We start from the raw sequence: 20,645 nt of genomic DNA, 5'->3' as shown, positions 1-20,645 counted from the left end.
CTCCTTCCCCTGCTGCAGTGCAAGTTACAGGGTTGCCTGAGGAAGGGGAGCATATGGCCCTGCTTGTACCACAGAGCCAAAGGCAGGATTTGGACATCACTTGTCTGCATGAAGACACTACGCCAAGCAAATGGGCTCCCTGAGCTTAACAGGTGACTTGAAATGGCTGAGCTGGAGTCAGATTTTTTTCTTTTTTCCCCTTGTTCTGGCATGGGTCTTCCTCTGCACGTGACCCTGTGCTGCGGTGTGCGGCTCTGGGAGAAGATGTGTAGCAGGATTAGAGACCAGCACTGATGTTCCACCTCTAGTTCCCCTCAGAAAGCTTTGCCTACATCTTCTCGCACCCAGAGAGTGCTCCTTTTGCAGATCCACCCCCAGCCTTACTCTGGGAAGGAAGTGGCATAGAATCATAGGATGGCATGCAGAGGCTGCTGCTGCTTGTCTGAGTGGTTAGCGCCAGCCTTCAGAGCTGTCACATTAAGGATGCAGCCTGGGTGTAGCTGTATCCTAGCTGTGCCCATCATTCATGGGCAAGTGTTTTTATGCCCTGCATTTCATCCCTCAGACTAGTTTTAATAATTGATATTAACATTCTACAATGAAGAAAATGGACAGTAGGTCATCATTTACCCACTGCATCAATAATAAATGGAGCTATGCCAAAACACATCAATAGCAAGCTTGTTTGCCCTCCTCTTATATTCACGGGGCTCCAGACCTGAAGAGGTAGAGCACAAGCAGGTGATCAGGCCAAGGTACCATCAACCAGGTGAGGAAACAGAGAGGTATGGTGTAACACAACACTACCCTTCAGGAGACCTACAGTTGGGTAAAGTTCTATGTGCTATGCAAATGCAACACATGTTTTTCTTGCAAGAAACTTCTTTTTCCTGGTTAATGCTGCATCCCCTAGAAACTGAAAACTCGACTTCAGCAAATAGTTTCTGACACAAACACAGACCCACGTTCTCCAAGCCCCTCCTTGTCCTCCTTATGCTGCCAGCATCTCAGTGACGAACAAAGCAGATGCTGAAACATCTGTGCTGAGCACACTGCTGTGGGCTCCCACATTGCACAGACAGACCACATTAACAATGGATGCATTTACAGTGATGTGTTCTGCCAGATCAGGGGTGTAATGCCTGGCTGCCATTAATGGGCATCTACGTGGCAAGATCAGACTAGTTATCCAAAGTAAAACCCTAAAACATGGATAGTATGGACGTAGAGTGACTGTTTCACACTACATATCCACTACTGTCATTTTGTACCACTGCTTCACACTGATGCTCTCTGGTCAACTCCTTAGCAGAAGAGAAATTTGTAGTTTGGAGCATGGGAACTGATAATCTTTGCTCATGTTAAACCTCATAGTTCCTTATTTCTTGCGGTCTTTGGGCTAGTTTCCAACTTGTCTGAGTGCAGCTGCTGCAAGGGAAGATTGTGGGTCCATGTGCAATGTTCTCCTATTCTTTGTTGCTAATGCAGTTTGTCTTTTCTCTTTCCTTTGTCAAAGTGAAAGCTTATTTCAGGTTCCTCTGCTTCTAGCATTGGCCTCAACTGAACATGCTGGCAAAATACCTGTAGTGGAAATGCTAAGTCAGAGCTTGAACCAGTGATTGAGCACCTGGTGGGAAGGCAGGGCCAACCAAGGGGAGCTCAGGTGCATGCAATGTAACTGAGTGACCAGAAGGGATGGAGCCAGGATCCACCCCTTCCTAGACATCACACAAGTGTTGGCAGTGGAGGCAAGCAAGGACTTCTGAAGGTAAGCAGCTTCTTTTCTTTATTTCTGAGCCCGTGGCTGTTGCATTTGAGCAAATTCTCACTTGCTGTAGCCTGGGATCTTGCTTCTCTGCTGTCACTGCTACACCTTCCATTGCATTACAGCATCTGATGCTGCATCTTATTCTGCAGGCCATGTGCAAGAAACATCTTCGTATCTGCCTGAGCTATGCTGCAGACATCTTTGTTCAGAATTCCTAGTACTACAAACATGACGTTCAGCTGAGTTGGTTTTGCCTCTCCTTCCACATCAGTCACTCTGTGTCTTGACCCTCAATACTTATGCACAAGTGGCTGCTCTTTAACTGGTTCCCATGGATAGCTCTGTTCTGGCTATTTGGAGCTATTCCTCTAGTGTTAAAATTCCCCTTGACCACATCTTTCTCCCTTTACAGCAATTCTTCCTGAAAGCCAACATTTCTAAAGGAATTGCTACAGATTCAAAATTAACTGTGAGAGTTTTAGCTTTGTGCCTTGTTAATCCCATTCCTAACTTTTGGCACCAAGCAAAGTGAAACGCCCCTCATGCCTTGCTCTCTCCTGGCTACTGTTCTTGCTGTTCTTACCTCAGTTAGCTGATTCAGGTGTAATCCTGGCAATAGCATCCCTCCCTCTCTGTCCCCTTTCGCAGGCCCAGCAATATTTATTTTCTATACCTCCACTGCTCTGTGTTCTATATGCTGTGTTGTGCTCGGACTCTTCTGTAGCAGAACCTTTTGTAGAAATCCTTGGTGCTGGGCAGCTGGCCTCTTTGCTAACTCTTGTTCTGCTTTCTTAGCCCACAAGCTTCATAGATCTGAAAAAAGGAGCAGTCACTTTCCAGAGAAGAGAACCTGGAAGACCCGGCTGCTGCTGGGACAACCTCTGCTTGCTCCTTGTAACCACCATGAGAAACTCTGCAGGCAGCTGGTAATACTACTGGGGGAAAAGTCCTCTTGCTCTGAGGCTGAAATGTTTCACTGGCTCAGTTTGATATTAAGGAAGGTGTTGGGGAGTCCAGATTTCCACTGGATGCCTAGCCTTTTTTTTTTTTTTTTTTTCCCTGCTGCTTTTCCTCTGTCTGGCTTCAGGTTAGAAGATAGAACTGCCCCAGCATTAGTTTCCAGAGTCCTCTGCTGCTGGGCAAGGCGCCTCTCCTCCCAGTGCCGGCTGGCAGCCCGGCCCTGCAGCTTGGCTGCCTCCCCTTCCACTGGGAAGGTTAAAAAAAGGAAACCCAAACCTCAAACCGACCAAAAAATCCCTCCTTGAAACTAAACCCGATTTCCGACTCCCCTTTGAAAAGGAAGTGCCTTTCTTCCCATGCAGCTCTAACAATGACCCTCTTTGGTCTCTGAAAAGTTAAGCTGCTCTGCTCTGATGTCTCATTGAGTCCCTGCAGATTTTAAGTAGCTTGATGTATATGGCTCTCTGCCATTCCCTTGCCAGGGATATTTTTAAATAGCCATTATTTTGGTGGAAGACATGAAAAGCCAAGTTCTCTCTATTGCTGGCCGTGCAAATCCTGCTCCTGAGGCTGTGTTGAAATGGCTGATGTCAGGATGCAGGCAACAGCATTTTTGGCACTGCTGGGAGGTGAAATTGCTCTTGGCAGGAGCAGCCCAGCTGTTTCTTTTATCTCTGTTCATGGCAAGGGGCTAGGTGGGGAAGGGAGGGATTAATGTTTGCTACACAAGTTCGAATATTTTGGAAGCACTATCAACAATGTGTGTTGGGGGGAAACAGTGACGCTGTCTTGTCAGTATATGGTTCAGCTTATGTTTACCTCCGTCTTTCAAAGGGCTTGAGCTGTACTCTGAGCTAGTGCAAAATTGCTTGCTAGCTGTGAAGCAGCCTGCTTTTCTCTCTGGAATAGTGGAACTACTTTCAGGACATTATTAGGACTGGGAAAAACTACCCAGCGTGTCGGAAGAGAATTTAAATCAGGCCCAGAGCAACTGGCACTTGGATATGACAATTTTACGGGAGTACTGCGAGGCAGGTATGATTACAGCTCATATAACAAGCTGAGAAGTGAGAGTAAGAAACTGTGAGCACATTAAAGACAACAGTAGTGTGCAGCCTGGGTGCTCATAAAGATACAGTTCATTCTGCCTCTTCATAAAAAAAGACCGTTACCTGTTGGATGCTGCTCTGGCTTCCAGTGATACAATTAACGGAGTTTGTTTTGGACTAGCATAGATGATCTAACCATGAATAATGTCCTAGATTACATCCTGAAATGTCAGCATCACTGATGGCAGCTACCATCTTCAGGATGTCTTCACGGCAGCGTTCTGGATGTGTTATTTTTCCAGGTGGTTTCAGATAATAGCAGGGTATGAAGAGCTCTGCTGTCAGTAAAATATCAACACAGGCAACTCTCAGCAGGTAGCTGGTAATAAAAGATTCTCATGCTGGCAGCGGAATCTGTGGATTAGGATTTACTGCTGCTTTGGCAACTAGAAAGAGCAAGCATTAAAACTATCAGAGCCTGAAAATTCAGGGTGTGAAGGGAGGGAAATTTCCACCCGGCTGGGACCCCCAGTTTGTGTCCCTGTCTTCCTATGCTGGCCAGCTTAGACCCCTCTGGATTTTCCTCCCCTCTCCAGCTCATTCTGCTGAAATGTTTTCCTTCCCTAAAAATACTTCCCATCATTTCCAAGGCTGCTGCTTAAAAGAAATAAAGACAAATCATTTGGCTGCTGAGCATACATTTTGGAGTAAAGGTTTAAGTAAGAGCTGGGGAGCCCCATGGACCTTAGTCAAGAGTGCCAGTACACAGAGAGATGTGAGGGCTGTGTACGAGTTAACTGGCAAAGGCACCACTAGTAAAAGCACAAGTGTTTCTAGCCAGAGGCTCTGGAAAGAAATAGTAAGGGCCAGTGGCTACAGGCTTAGCAGCTGAGCTGCGAGGAGACATTTCCATGAGCATCCTCTGATTTATCTCTTATTATCAGCCTCCAAAATGAGCCTGACTGCATGGGGGAGTCCTGTGGCCAAGCTCTCGTGCAGGTTGCCTTAGGAAGGGGTAAAGCATCAAGCTTTCTCCTATAACTACCTTTCCAGGGAAAGGTTGTTTTTCAGCAGGGCCAGCTGTGATCAGTGGAGGAGATGACTACTACACTTTCAGTGGGAAAGTTAAGGAATAACTGATCGTGGGAGAGCCCTTCTAAAAAAGCTGGAAACTGGAAGGGAAGCAAAGATGCTGCCTTGTACTTCCACTTTCTTCAGAGGTTTCTCTGCCTCACAGCCCAGGCCCTGGTCCTGTAACAGACACAGACCTGGTGGATCAGTGGAAGGTTTTCTAGAGATAGAATTGGAATTAGGGGGTCACCCAGGTGCTCACTGCTTGCTGCAGGATGAAGAGAGCTATAACTGAGGCTATGTGCTTGGTCCCACTCATACAGAATGTGGTTTTAGGACAGATTTTATCCCTTTGTCACCAAACCAAGCACTTTACCCAAGTCTTGCAGCTCCTTGGTTTTGTCTCTGTCACAGACAAGATGTTTCCCTGCCCTCAGTTCTCTACCCCCTCTCCTCTTCAGCATAATTTCCTGTATGGCCACAAGCAGTTCTGCAGCCAATCATTTTTAGCTGAATTAAATTTGATTAGTTGCCTTGTTGGTGACAGGAGGGGGCAGTTCTCTAAAGTCTTTTTTGTCAAGTCTTAGATCTTGTGTTTGGTACAGTGGTGTCTTGTGTTGTGCGTAGGGATCACAGGTCTCCCTGATAACAGCAGCCAGTCCATCAGGGAAAGCACAGAGCTGCAGCTTTGGTTCTAGTCCAATTGCACCACCTTTCCATCACAAGGAAATATAGTCCTACAGTGCTTAACAAAGGCTACTTGTTAGCAATAACTCAGCTGAATGTAAACAAATCTACATAATGCTCCGCATCACATGTCAGCTGTTTAAACACAGAACCTAAGGCATAGCAGTAGATCATCAAAATATATGGCAGATATTATCATAAAATCATAGAACTGCTTCTCAAGGAATTAAAATGATCTTTTGGGGCATTTGGCTATCTTCAGCTCTTGAAGGAAATATTCCCCTAGCTGCAACAAATTCAGCTGTCTGATAACTACAGCCAAATGAAGAAATTAGATTGTCTGGTAATAATACATGGGAAGAAAGTAACATAGCCACTTTGGGAACATTACATGGCCAAGTGTGTGAAAATCTGAGGGTAGGAAATCTGATCTTGCTCAAGAAGGAAGGTGTTGCAGTAACACCTCAAAAAGATGCAGGTTCCCAAATAGCAGGCTTCCTGAGGGGGTCTCTCTCAATCCTAACTTTTGGAGAAGCTTCTCTCCTGGACTCACCCACTTCTCTGACAGTGGCTAGGGAGGACTCTGCTGTGTGGCTGAGTTGTTACAATTACTCCCGCTGTTAACACATCAGCACTTTCACTGGCTGTCCCCAGCCTGAGGCTTACTGTGCAGACCTCCCTCACTTTCCTCCTGCTCTTCCACTGTGGACTGCTATGCTCTGGTCAGACCACCTCTCCTCCTTAGAAATGAGTTGTCTCAGCCCTGGCCTTCAGGGCAGGTTTTCCAGGCTCCAGCCTAGATCTGTGGTTCCTTCTGCCTTGCTGCTTTCCAGATGTGCTTCCCATGCTGTTCCAGCCACGATCTCGCCAAAGCTCTCTGCAGATTTTCTGCTCTGTATTTATACAGGCACTGAAGTGAGCTCTCCCTCCTCTTTCCTGCTGGTTCCCATGCAGCTGGTTATTTGCCAGGGACTCTCTTGCTCAGTCCCCAGTGAATGCAGTCCCTTGTCCTGAAAACGCAATGTGTCCTCTTGTTCCTACATGCAGCGACTTACATTTGGTTGTATTGAAAAATAACATGTTCTGTGGAGCCCAGCTTCCCATTGCTTTCCAGATTGCTCTGCATCCTCTCTGCCTATCAGGCTTCTTACTGTAGCATCCAGTCAATCTGACGTCTCAGCCTCACTTGCTGGGGAGTGGAAAACATAGTAAATATTTTGTAGTCTGTGCAAAATGAGTTGGTGCTCCCAATGCGGTTGCCTTCAGGCAGGTGTTTGCATATCAGCCCTCAGACCGTTCTTAGACTTGGAACCTGCTGTAGTGCTTCCCAGTGGATGCTGCTGCAGGATTTGGGCTGGATCCTACACTGCAAGCCCCCTGGGTGCTGGGAATGTGCTGGCTGCACTGAGCATTAAGATGGGGACTTCAGCTATCTTCAGGTACCCCTGTGGTTGACTTTGTGATGTGATTTACTCGAAGGCCGAGCCAATATCTGTTGATATCAACAGGAATCTTTCTATTGGCCTCAGTGAGCACTAAATGCATTTCTACATATGTGTATCTTATTCCGGGTTAGTTTTCAAAAGAAGGGAGGGAATGAGTAGAGTCAGGGCTGTGTTCAGTGTAGATAAGCATGTATAAGTGCAGCATCCTCTTCCTCACAGTGATTTTGCAGAAGAGAAGTCACCTTTTCCAGTGAGCTCTGCACTCCCTGACACAACCTTTTATTTCTCTGTGTTATGCTTCCAGCTTTCCAACCTCCAGTCTGGGTTAAGAGTGCACCACCACCTAAACTCACACCCATGCTTCCCTAAACAGAGCAATTATCCCAGGAGAGGGTATCCATCAGCCTCAGCATTGGCTCCAGCTGCCTCTATATGGGGCGTGCTTGGTGGCAATCCTCTGGAAAGAAGCCTTACTCAGGACACTGGCTAAAAATAAATAAATAAATAAATGTAGCAGACTGTGGATTTCTAGCCTGCTTCAAAAGTAGTTAGGCTGTGTGAATATCTTTCCGACAAACCCACTACCTGCATAGTAAGATTGTTCAAACAAGGCTCATGGAGATGCAGGGAACCTCTGCTATGCGGCAGAGCAGCCACCGAGGTATTGCTAGCAACCACAAATCAAACTGCTACAGGAAAAGCAAATGAGCTGCAAACCAAAGCAGAGATCTCATTCCTTGACATGGAAGGTGAGCCAGAGCTTCAATGAATGCAACGGGGAAGTGCAGCAGCTGTGAGAGAAGAGGCCCCACCACTGCGGTGGTGGGCAGCAGTGAGACAGGAGCTATCTTGTTCTTTTCCTGTGAAACCAGGAGTGAGCACATACTGAAATATTGGAGTTAATTCTGGATTGCATGCTTCAGCTCGCATTAGCTTTGCACCTTCTGCTTGCTGTCTTGGGTTTTGTTATTTTCTAATCTGTGCAAGGATCTTCCCTCTTATCCCAGGGCATGTCAGAGCATCCATTGATGAAGAACATTGGAAACCTTTTGGGAAACCCAAGTAGATTAAGACAATTGTGACTACCTTATCCATGTGTTTGCCAACTCCTTCTCCACACCGCCATAGTTTGATGAGACAGAACTTTCCCTTGCTGACTCTCCATGGACATATTCTTACTCATCCATGCATTTTCCCTTTGTGAATATAAAAACAGAGAATGATTTCCACCAATTTGCCCTGCATAGGTGTGAGTCTTGATGGATTTCACTTCCCTGGTTCTCCACATTTGAAGAGTGATTCACTTTAGCAATACCTAGTCCTTTGGTGCTAAGGCAGCTTAAGATGATGGGTCACAAGCTTGACTGGTAGTTCGGTTATTTCATCTTTCATTTCCTTTAGAAGGCATAAATGACTTCACTGGTGAGAAGTCATTAAATCTGGAGACTTAATTATCGTGGTTGCTTTATCTGACCAGCCTCTTGCCTGGAAAATTCACACTAGGTCTTGTCTCCTGTCAAGAAGGCTGGTCTAGGAAAAATTCCCCTTGCTCCAAATACTCTCTCTTCCTACACCAGTAGCTTGCTTTAGAAGTTACATCCATGCTTAAACCCTATTGACTTCAGTGGTTTTTGGAAACTATATTTAGATGAAAGCGTTAGTTTTGAAAGCATTGGCTCCATTAGGAACGCATGCTAGACATTCTCTCCCAGAATTTTTCAGTGTTTTCCTTCTGTACCAATTATGCCTGGATCCAAAGTTAATCTGAAAAACACGAGAACAGCTGTACTAAGGCAGACCAAAGCCTTGTGCACTATCTCTGACAGCCTGGTTGGGGGTGCTTGAAGGGAAGAGCTTAAAACCGGGAGTTACACCAACTCCAGCAAACACTCCCAGCTAGTTGCAGTTTAACAGCTCACTGCACTAGAGGTTTTCTCTATGTTTTTATGTTTCCTAGACCTTTATGTTCAGCTTACTTTCCTTTATTCTGGCTAACTGCCTTTGGAGCAAGCTTACATTTCTGGCTTCTGCAACCACCTATGGTAGCAAAGTTCACAACATGCAGGAAAAAGTGCTTCTGCATGGTTTTCCATCTGCTGTCTGGTGAAGGATGTTCATCACACTCAGCTTTTGTAATGCTAGGACTGACAATGCATCCACTGCCACTGTGTGCCTCGTGATTTGGTGAGAAATGTCCCAGAGATCCAGAAGTAACTTCTTTTCAGGTAGCAGAGGAGGTGGACAGGCATAAGCTGTGCCTTCTCAGGGAGGACTTCTTGTGCCATTTCCTCACACCCAGTTCATCTCTCATCTCACTGCTTGGTAAAGAACCAACATTCTTGTTGATTTGGATTCTCCTTCTTGAATGCATCATATGAAATGAAAAAGCTATAGTGAGGTCAGCTTGGTTATGTGCTGCTTGTTATTTTCCAGATATTCTGTTTTATTACTGTGCTCCTTAGTCCTTCTGCAGCTCCTTATAGACAGTGCTAATTTCTGCAACTTTAAGTATTTTTTTCTTAGCAACCTCAGCAGATTTTTTTTGTATTCCTTTTCCAGACCATGTAGGCTCTGAGAGCAGCCCATATCACAGCCCAAACTGATGTAGGATTCTGCTAGGATTGCCTCTTCTGTGAAAAATAGCCATTTATTCCTACCTGGTCCCCTCCTGTTTTCTACTAGTTTTGAATTCACTTGAGACCTTCCCTTCTAATCCCAGGAGAGATTAAATTCCTAGGAGCCCCTGGTGAGAGAGCTTTTGAGAAACCAGAGCACACTGCATCAGCCAAACTGTCCCTACTTACACATGCACTGATGCCTACAGAGCATTCTCCGGGAGGCGTGATTCCTGCTACCAGAAGCATGCTTTCTTCATCCTATATCTTTAACGCTGTTATGTAGCCTCTATTGTTTTGCCCAGGGTTACATCTAGACTTCTAGTAGCTCGCTGATTTCCCTCTCAGATTTATTTCTGCCCACTCCCCTTTTCCAGACGCTGACAGTGCTGGAGTTGATGCCATCTCACTCCTGGGCTATTTCTCACCTATGACAGTACACACTGGTGGTGAGACAAGGCAACATCTGGATGTGAAACTGTGTTTTTCTTGGCAGATGGGAAATGTTTAGATTCCCATGAACTCTTATGGCATCACCTGTGGCTTGTATGCTCTGCTTCAAACAAGTGCTTGGGGCACTGAGAATGTTTTTCTCTATCTTGTTATTTTGGAATGAGGTGCTGCATATTAGAACCAAGCCCATAGCTGTTCAGATACTGCCAAGTTATTTTTGAGTTTAAGAGCTACAGAATAATTTGCTAGAGCACACAAGAAAGGACTCAGTGTCAGTCCTTGCCTTTTCCAGAAATGCAATCAAAATTATTCCACCACAATCAAATTTGTCTTTGCATGCAGAGAGAAACACATGCACTGCAGAAGGTGGTTGTATCCAGTTCCCTCTGCGTCCCATAACCCAGGTGTCTGTTCTTTCATGTCATGAATGGGTTGACATCAGTGTCACATGGCCTTGCTATGCGAAGAAAATAAGTAAAGGTTTTGATGAGAAGGTGATTCGTTTGTCCTGCTGCAGGGTAGGAACACTGCTAAGGCTGTTCAGCTCAGTTAAAGAGAAACTGAGTGTTCCCTGAGTCTGCAAAGGGCAGACATTTTTGTTAGCAATATTTACAGCATCTCTTTGAAGCCAAATGTTTTTGGGGTTTTCCACCACTCCCCTCATTCCCATTGTGACTCCCCCCCACCCCCCTCGCTGATGATTTCTTATGGTTTCAGGAGTGATACCACCAAGGGCTGGCCCAGCGTGGAATTTCTGCAGTCCTGAACTGCTCTATTTGTACTCCCAGGGCTGGATTCAATTGACAAGAGGCTACGCAGCCAACCCCCTTGGACTGCACATGTGTTTATTTAAATGTCAGTGGCCCACACAAGCTGAATACCTATTAGCTAGAGCACGCATAAAATTCAAAGCACAGCTACAGTTCATATTTATTGCTCAAAGTACAGCTCTCTTTATTGTTGTCATTTCAGTACCCTTGTATTTATGGTATTATTCAGTCAGCTCTGAGAACTTAACTAGCACTTTGCAGTGTTTCTATACTGTGAGGGTATAATATCCGTCTATAATAAATATATAGGTGAGAGATTTAAGAAACAAAACAAAACAGCAACAACATATAGCATGTGAAAACTTCAGTAAGCAAATAAAATATTCTCTGCTAGAGCTGAGGAAAAAAACCCATGTAGACACATGCACAAAACCCACTGGTATCACCTGAAGTCACTTAATGAGCAGTAGATGTGTGCTTCCACTCTGTTTTTTTATCTCTGGCTTTTGCCATTCTCCAGTGGTACTGTAGCATACATGCTGTAAAGCTCCCAGCTCCCATGTGAGGTAGTGGTAGATACCACTGGGCTGTGCATAAGTAGTGCTCTTCTGGTGCTTGACGCTCTGTCCATGAATGACGCTGGAACACTGCTGTCTGCAGAGCTGTCAGCCAAGCTTCTCAGCCAGAAACACAGTAGGAAAGCAGCTTGCTGTGGTCCTGGGAGTGAAGTAAATGGGTTTATTTCTGGTATAGCTGTTAAAATTAAAAAAAAAAAAAAAAGACTCGAAGAGTTAAAACCAGTGTAGGAAAATAAAGATGCGTTTTTTCTAAATGGTGGGTTGTTAAAGTTAGGGTAGTATGGTTAGGCTGCGGTTGGGCTTGATGATCTTGGAGGTCTTTTCCAACCTGAGCAATTCTAAGATTCTAAATGTGGGTGGAAAGATAAGAGAATATGTCTCTTGCAGCTGGTATTCTAGAAATCTGTCCTATTTCCATTCTAACATTTGCCTTGGTAAGGAAATGTTCTGTAAAAGACAATAGTGTCTGCTAAATGTAAAGCTATTTCTAGTGGATTTTAAATTTCACTGGCAACATTCAGCTGTGCCCATTCTTAGTTTGGAGGAAGGATAAAGCTCCATTTGACTTGAGAGAAAAACAGTTTAATTAAAGGAAAAAAAAAAAAGAAAAAAGAACTTTATGTTTGGCTGTGTTGTTCTGCTGACATGAATGTGAGTGACTCCAAGTGGGATTTTGGGCTCAACCCCAGAAAAGCAAAAGCACTCCTTTAAAACAACCCTACAGTTGGAGTTTTGGACTGTGGCTTCAGAGGCTGTTTGGTAGACAGTCAGACCCTTACTGAGCGGAGGTGCCCAAAACACGGTGATGTTCCTCAGAACTTGCCTTTAAATAGAGATCTTCTGAGAACTCTTTCACAATGACATAAGAATGCACCTTCCTCGGTCTCGTGACAAGGTGTGCATGGGAGGAGCAGAGGTCTGCAGTGGCACAGTCACCTCCAAAATACATTCATGCACCTGTATAGGACACAGCTCCTTCCTCTAGCCTGGTCATTGCAATTCCTTTGCTTTTCTGACCTTGAAAACCCTTACTTTGCTTTTATCATGACAAAGATAGCCACTTTACTCTTGGCTGACTGTAGGGTACTAGCAGCAAGGCTGAAACACTTGATAGCCTCTATCGAGAAGAGGATAATGATCATATCAGCTACAGCTGTGAGAAGAAACTATTCTTCTAAATATATCATAGAATCGCTAAGGTTGGAAAAGACCCACAGGATCATCCAGTCCAACCATTCACCCATCACCAATGGTTCTCGCTAAACCATGTCTCTCAACACAACATTCAAATGTTCTTTGAACACCTTCAGGGTCGGTGACTCCACCACCTCTCTGGGCAGCCCATTCCAGTGCCTGACCATCCTTTCAGAGAAGTAGTATTTCCTAAAGTCCAGCCTGAACCTTCCCTGGCGCAGCTTGAAGCCATTCCCTCTAGTCCTATCACTAGTCACACGAGAGAAGAGGTCGACCCCCAGCTCACTACAACCTCCCTTCAGGTAGTTATAGAGAGCAATAAGGTCTCCCCTGAGCCTCCTCTTCTCTAGACTGAACAATCCCAGCTCCTTCAGCCGCTCCTCATAAGGCCTGTGCTTCAGACCATATATGATCAGAATCAACAGCCCCTGAATCTGTAGTGTTACCAGTACTTTAATAAATGATCTTTCCTGACAAGGTTGTCTGGATGTGCCAAAACCAAGGTGACAAAGAGTATTCTCATGCTTTGGCCTTGTAAGTCAGTAGCTGGGGCTTGCAGTGTCCAGAAGGAAGTATAAAGCTAACCAGCACAGCTCACCTACCACGCAGCCCATCTTCTTCCCCTGCCGTCCTCCACTAACGCTTTCACACTTACTCACCTCATCCAAAATTACAAACCTGTCAGTAGTGAGCTATCAGGCTGGTTACTGTTTGTGTTGTGTTCACTTTATCAGAAAAACAAATCAAATCTAACAAAAGAGCTGTATCCTAACACTTTCTCTTCTCCTTGCTTATACAGGAGCATAGCCCGGTTTTGGGCCCTTACGCTTCCTATCAAATGATCTCAACGTTTTACGTTGCAGTCTCTATATAAGAGCCAGAACATGTCCTGCCCCTCATTCAGTACAAGGTAGAAGGCCTTGTTTAATTGATCCTACTCTCATTTTCAAGCCACACCAGCAGCTTTCCTAGAAGTTACCCATGTTAGCCTGCTAACGTGTGATGTTTGGAAAGCTTCCATGGGCGTTCATAACTGATCCTTTAATATGCAGCAAGCATCCTACTAGCAAGGCAAGAAGATCCTGATAAGGATGAATCAAGATCTGTGAGTCTCGTCTCTTTGATGCCAGCATATCTCATTGTGAACAGCCTAAACCAAACCTGCTGGAAAGGCACAGACCCATTGCAACATCCTCTCAAGAGGTACCTATTGTAAACTCTTCCTTTTCTTAAAGAAAAAAGGTATATGGTGCTTATTATGCAATGTAGATATTATTGATCTATATCTCTATTACTTACATTCCTTTTCTGGGTTGGACTCCATTGCCTTGCAGATTTTTGAAACAGCTCGTCAGTTTTAGTCTCCACTCCATCCCATTCAGTCCTTTCTGGGTTAGTTTCTTCTCTGTCCCACTAGGCCCTTTCCTTGAATCTAGTCCTTGAAATCATGGGGTTTCCTCTATCTGTTCTTTTACAAAATGTGAAATTTGACTTTTTTCTTCCCTTTTTCCTGCAAGAGACCTCCTGTCCTCTTACAGGACTGAACTTTCCTACTGATCCTGGAAAAGTGAAGTTCCTTTCTTTTGTGTCCATGTTTTATAGGCATGTGCAGATATTTCTAGGGCTGGAGAGGTTTTGATTCATCTGATCTTGTTGTAGCAGATTCTAAATGATATTTTTAACATTAATGGCTGATTATTTATGTTTTAGCTGTCCATTAAATGACATGTCTTCAAACGAGAGGCCAAGATTCAGAATTCACAGCCAATTATCTAATAGAGCCAACCAGGGTATAACTCTTCAGCCTTTGGAGATGTTCCTTTCATGATACTATTTTCCACAATTCCATTTCACTATTGCTGTTTTGGACACCTGTACTTGTGTTGACACATCACAATCTGCTGTGACATTCTTTAAGAAGTCAGAGAAAGTGCTTGCAACTAGTAAGTCTTCAAGATACAACAGGAAAGGTAAAAACAGTGAGAAAATGATGTAAAAAGGTGATAATGATCTGAGCATTTGCCCTCTGTAGATGCTTCTTTGTCTCTGCATAAAGGAGCTGAACCGGTGCTATAGGAACGGTCCATGGATGTTCTAGTTCAGCATGAGACCTATACACCCACTGACAGCCTCCTGACCTGAGCTCTGTGCTGTAACTTCCAAAAATTGATGATTTGTGTGAATCTGTCCAGGTGTATTCAGCAAGAGCCAACCTTTCTCCTTGCTGTATTGTTTTCTAATGCTCTACTTGGCTTCCTGAGTGCACTCAGCTCAAGCTTCAGTTTATCTATACCTCCCCTTTTTGCCTCCTCTTGCCCTGTCTTTTCTGAATGTACAAAGGGGAGGTTCTATCTGAAATGGTGCTATGCCATGGTGATTGCTCCCCTGTAAATAGATAGAGAAAATCTGAGGTCTTTCTGTGTTTCCTAGTGAGTTCAAATCCAAAACTAGCTGTGGTTTTGGTTTTGCCATAAGAAAGGAAAAGCAAGGTGAGATTCCATCAAGTACAAAACACAGCTTCCCAAACCTTTTAATAGATACACATATTCAGGAAATAGAAAAACTCTAAATAAATAAAAAAGAAAACCTTTGACCTGTGTGCAATGAAACAGGATAATCCTTAGAAAATCTAAACAGAGGGAGGAGAAATTAGGAATTTGAAAGGTGCATGCAGTTTTGCCCACATACTTCATCTACCAGTTCCCCTTTCAGTCCCAACTTCTAAAAACAAGACTGATCTTTTCTTTTGGACCATGGTCAAGAAGTATAATGTCCAATAAAACATGATTTACTTAGGAGCTGCACTGGGCTCCTGTCCCTGGGTGCTGCCAATCTACTTTGTGTCTGTGTGCTCTTGCCTTCCATGTGCGTAAACCTCATGGCCAATGGGGTTTTGATTCCAGCATGCTAATCAGCACCAATGCCAATGGCAATCTCCAAGCAGTGGACAAAGCTAAAGTAATGATGTCAATGCATAGTCTGTGATCAGTAACCTTGCACAATAGTGATATGTTCTGAATGGCTGTTTGTTTTTAATGGAATAAAGCTACAGTAGGAAGAAATTGTCAGGAACTTTAATTTGCCACCACTTGAGTATTTCATTCCTCTATGCAATGACAAAAGTGCCTGGTGATGGATTCTGTTGTGGCTATTTTTTGGTGCTGTACTGCCTCATTTGTATCTTCAGGTCTCCCAGTAATGGATAAGAATTCACAGACTTTTATCCTCATCATACTCTTAGGTAGGGAAACAGTAATATTCCTGTTTCACAGATGCAAGACCAAGGCACTAATGAGGAAAAGTCTAGATCCAGTAGTTTCAATAGCTTGCAATTAATAACTTAAGATCAAAGATGCTCTTCCCCAGACTACACTACTTTGCTATTCTATTTTGGAGGCAGCTATGAAGTATTCCCCAGAGCTCAGCTGCTGAAGTGCAAAGCCCCAAGATATCTTGGTGCTGTGTTGCTGGTCCTGTCAACACCGGTCTACACTCAGATGATGTTCCAGAAAATAATTTTTAACCCTCCCCCACAGCCTGTTGGCTAAGGGATGTAACTTCTTGCCTGCTCTATCATCTTGTGCATTGTGCTTCAGCTCAGTGGCCTGTTTTTGCAGCAAGGGGATGTTATCCTGTGCTACCGTGACCACCAGCATTTGGGGAGATGGAAGCTGCATTTAAGGATTCTGCCAGGCAAAAGAGAGAAGTGACCCTGGACCCTTCAGTTCATAGGTAAGTGCTCTGAACACTTGAAAATGCTCTAAACAGTAGGCATGCTAAAAAAGAATAAATTAATGATTAAAAAAAAAAAAAAAAAGGAGAGAAAAAAGAAAAAGAAGGAAAGTGACTCTGATTATGATTCTGACTGAGAGAAGTTGAGTTGTGGACCCCAAGTGAACTGCAGTGATCTGCAGGCTTTAGTCACACTATACATTTCTGACCTGTGTGTCAAGTCGCTCTGTGCAACCTCTGCCATAGCATCCCGGGTCAAAGAGCTCTGGTTTTGTAAGCTCCACCTTGCCTTCTTGTGTCTTTGTCTCAGAGACTGAGTAGCAAAGGAGACTGGATCTGCAAAAGGAGTGTCTGAGTGCAAGCTGCTACTTACCTGAGAAATATCAAAGTTGCTTCTCCTCAAAGGCAATTGCTGCTCCTGAAACCAGGCATTTGTATTTGCATGAGAAAGCTGTGACTGACTGTAAGATGATGCAAGTCTAGGATCTTACTTTGAAAGAAAAGCGTAGATATAGGTTTGTTTCTTGCTCTGCCTCAGTTTAGCAGCTATCCATTCTCTTTTGTGCTCCCCACATTTTCAGAGAGCTGGTTGGCACTTACTTTGGTTGGCCCAAAGGAAATACAATCAAGTGTGTGTGAAAGAGCAAGCACTGGGTCACAGCTCCGAGAGCAGCAGTAAGAAGCACTCTTTCTCTGCAAAGCAAGGGGCTTATGGGCAAAACACAGCCATTCTCAGACAGCTCAATGAAACACACACAACCTGAACAAAAAGTAAGTATTCCATTCAACTTGTGAATGCTTGTGAAATTTATTTTTTGCTAGCTTTTACAGTCCACAGCCTTCTCATTCAATCTTGAATAATAGCTTTGAATTGAGCTGTAAAAGCTTCCGAAGTTTGAAGTCTTTTGACAAGTTAATTTAGCTGTATGGTAAAAAGTTTTTCCCGCAGATAGAATAAAGACATCGTATCATGAATGTAGTCGTCATCCAAGGGAAAGAAAACACCATTAGGATAAGAAGTGATGGGCTTTATGGAGATAGTTTGTGGTTTAGTGTAATCTACTATCAATATTTCAGTAGAGAAGTATTCTACTTGTCATTCAGCTGCAAGTCAATATCTTCACTTAAAACCAACACCCAGGGGCCAGACTGCATATCTATTCTTATTGAAAAAGCAACTTGTTGCTTTTTGTCAGTTTTCCTTTTCTTTTTTTTGTTCCTCACGGTTATTTCTACTTTAATTGTTTTGTTTTTTTTTTTTATCCTCCATCATGCAGGATGCTTCTTTTCTTTTCCTGGTTGAAAGAGACAGAAAAATGAATCAATATTTTCTCTAAGGCTCCCACTATAGAGAAACACACACACACACACACTTTTTCTTTTTTCTCAGCAGCTGCCAAGGGTGAAAAATCAAGGAATTCAATAACATATATATAAAGAATCAGAAAAAAAAGTCACTGATAAGCTAAATGATCCAACAATTATTTGAGGCCAATCCTGGCCTCAATTTCACAAAGATCACATTTTAAGTACAGACTTATTTCTTGTGTATTTCTAAATTCAAGCCCCAGTATGCCAATGACATTGACAACTGAAGGCAGCTGAGGAAGGAAAAGAGAGTTGCTCTGTCCTCGTAGCTCATCAGTCAGATCAGGAGGGATGACATCTTAGGGACAGCAGTTTGTAATGGCTGCACCACAGTCCTTCTCCCCTGCAACACAGCTCAGAGAATCAATGTTATTGCTAAACAAATAGGGAATTTATAAAATTCAGCAAAAAACACTCAGAGCAAATTTTGGCAAGGAAACATTTTCAAAGTGTATCAAGCTGAGGATAAAATGACTGCTATAAATATCTAACATTATCTTCATTAGCCTTTGTTGCAAAGCTTTTTCTGTACATTTTCAGATCCTATGTCTTCTTTACCCAGTCTTTTCTTTCCCAGCAGCAGCACCATGACTTTTCCTTGTCACAGCTCAAAGGAGGAAGCAACTGCATCTGCTACCCAGACTGCACGCTGCTATTTCCAGGTGTGTTTTCCCCCTGCCAAACCTGCAGCATAGGAAGCAAGCCCTGCCTGTTGCATGGCTGGCTAATCTCCTATCATTCATTCTTCCATTCAGCAATGTAGCATTGTGTGTTCTGTGTTTGGTATTGCTGAAATAAAGAGCATAACTTGAGACAGAGTACATATGCCTGAAGATTTTCTAGAAAGCATAAACCTGAAGAAGAGAACAAATTTTGCATTGTGACCTTTATTTTGAACTTCTTTACTTTCTTGCAGTGTGGGACAGGGACTTGATTTTGTCCAGGACAACAGCAATAACTTTTTTTCTTAGAGACTGGCCCTAGTGCTGCAGAATTTAGGCTTTTTAGTCCTTGAGTGATGAAGACTTGATGAAGTGCTGGGTCTGCAGACAAGCTGGAAAAATAACTTCTGCAGCCAAATACAAGCTTCTTCAGCCTCAGCAGGCGCTCTCTTTAGTGGAGGAGAACCACCTTGTTCTCCTTTATAGCTCATATTAAGCCAGACAGGACTGCTCTGCACAGAAGACAGATTTCAGAGGATAGTGAAAAAAAAACACCACCATAAGAGAGAAGTGTCTCTGCTGCCTATGGTCCTGTGCAAAGACAGAAGGAATCCCAGCTGAAGCAAAATTCACCGGGACAAAAATAGAAAAGGGATACCTGAGGGAAAATGCAGGAGGGGGGCAATGTGGATGTAATTTAATTACAGCTGTATTTTAAATCTGGTGGTTACTGGGGTTTTTTTGTTTGTTTTTTTACTGATGGCAGAAAGGACAAAATGCATACGATGTAGGGAGGATACAGAGCAGATGGGAGTGGGAGATAAGGCAAAGAAGAGTGACTGGCGGGAGAAAAATATCAAGGGAGAGCGACGATGGCAACTAACTGATCAGGAGGGAGGAGAGAAAGCAATCCACACATGGACGCTTGTGTCTGGGCTTGAGTGCAGCACTGGCACTTGGAGTAGGTGTTGCTCTTCAGTGGCAAGGCTCTAGAGGAAGCTCCTGCTGGCTTTCTCCCTAACTCGATGCTCTTTTTCTGGCTGAGGAGGTGGTGGAAGGGGCAGCATTAGGATGGAAAGCTGAGAGACCCTCTTTTACAGATTGCTGTGACTGGGCAGGGAAATGAGCTGGAGCATTGTGATGGATGTTACCTGCTTAAGATCATCAAAAAATGGAACCTTTTTTGACAAACAAGAAGTAGAATTCGGGTAGAGACGAGGTGGAGGTAGGCGGGAGGCTCTGTAATTGCATTTTATTTCAGTCTTTATGAATTAGCTCTGCCAATTCTTTTTCCCCAATTTTTTATTTTAATTCAAATGGCTTTTAAGTAAACTTCTCAGCTGCAATTACAGTAAAAACAGACTACACTATATACAGTCAAGTTTAACATATAGGAAGAACACTTTTTCTTGCTCATGTCTGAATTCTAGGTTATAGGAACAATGGCAGGGTTTAATTTTCTGTCATTATGCACAGGTTAGCCTAGACTGGATATTAATAGACACACATATTCACACCCACGACCACAAGTACTGCATCAGTCAAATTTGGAAGATAAAACTTACACTCCATGGCAACTTTAAGGGTGCAATTTTCTTTCTCTTCTTTCATCTTTTTAAACCACCTTCAGCCATGTAGAAGGCACTGGAGGTGATAGACCCAGCCTGCAGAGGCCTCTGCAGCTTGGAGCTGCAGGAGAGCGTCCAGGGCACGTGTGGGGGGCATCACCGGGTGTAGATGCTACAGAGATCACTTAAGCAAAGCAATGGCTGTAAGCATGTTGCTGAGCAAAGCACCTTTCAGCAGCCCAAGAAATGGGGAGCTTCAGGAGAGGGCAGACAGCCACCCAGCTGTCCGTACTTGGGTCCTGCCATGGCCACTGCTCATTAGATCCACTGGGCAGCTTGTGGCATATGTGAATATTGTGAATATTGCCTTGTTGGCTGCACGGTCTGCACTCATGAACCTCTAGACCTAAAGCACTTACACCCACATGTCTCTGGACACTTTAAAATAATTTAGAAGCTTATTTATACATGCAGACATACATACACGTGAGCACACAAACTGGCCCCGAATAAAGATAGCAGAACGACCATAGAAGGAAACCTAAAACCTCACCAACCAAAGAACAACAAACAAACAAGCCCACAAACCAGTATATGGTAAAAACGAGACAAAAAAGGGCTTCAGATTTATGCAGAAGTGGTCCTCTTCATGCTAGTGTACGCTTAGACACATACGGAAGTGAGAATATCCACAAACTTCAGGTCCTCTACAAGGCAGGCTGTGC

The 20,645-nt window shown here is 43.9% G+C and overlaps 2 long non-coding RNA genes across 2 annotated transcripts; one reads left to right on the top strand and one right to left on the bottom strand.

Moving 5' to 3' along the window:
- The first annotated feature begins 1,712 nt into the window (after positions 1–1,712).
- On the top strand, positions 1,713–19,062 carry LOC107053773. The gene is made up of 5 exons (XR_001467374.4): positions 1,713–1,768; positions 2,564–3,763; positions 16,208–16,322; positions 16,904–17,093; positions 18,268–19,062. It is a non-coding gene; the product is annotated as an uncharacterized LOC107053773 (long non-coding RNA).
- LOC121111301 lies at positions 10,985–16,187 on the bottom strand. The gene is made up of 2 exons (XR_005861539.2): positions 13,890–16,187; positions 10,985–11,571 (listed from the first exon to the last, which is right to left on the bottom strand). It is a non-coding gene; the product is annotated as an uncharacterized LOC121111301 (long non-coding RNA).
- Positions 19,063–20,645: the final 1,583 nt, after the last annotated feature.

Source organism: Gallus gallus, chromosome 7 (genome assembly GCF_016699485.2).
Source record: "Gallus gallus isolate bGalGal1 chromosome 7, bGalGal1.mat.broiler.GRCg7b, whole genome shotgun sequence".
Lineage (NCBI taxonomy): Eukaryota > Metazoa > Chordata > Aves > Galliformes > Phasianidae > Gallus > Gallus gallus.
This window is presented reverse-complemented; position numbering and strand designations above follow the sequence as displayed.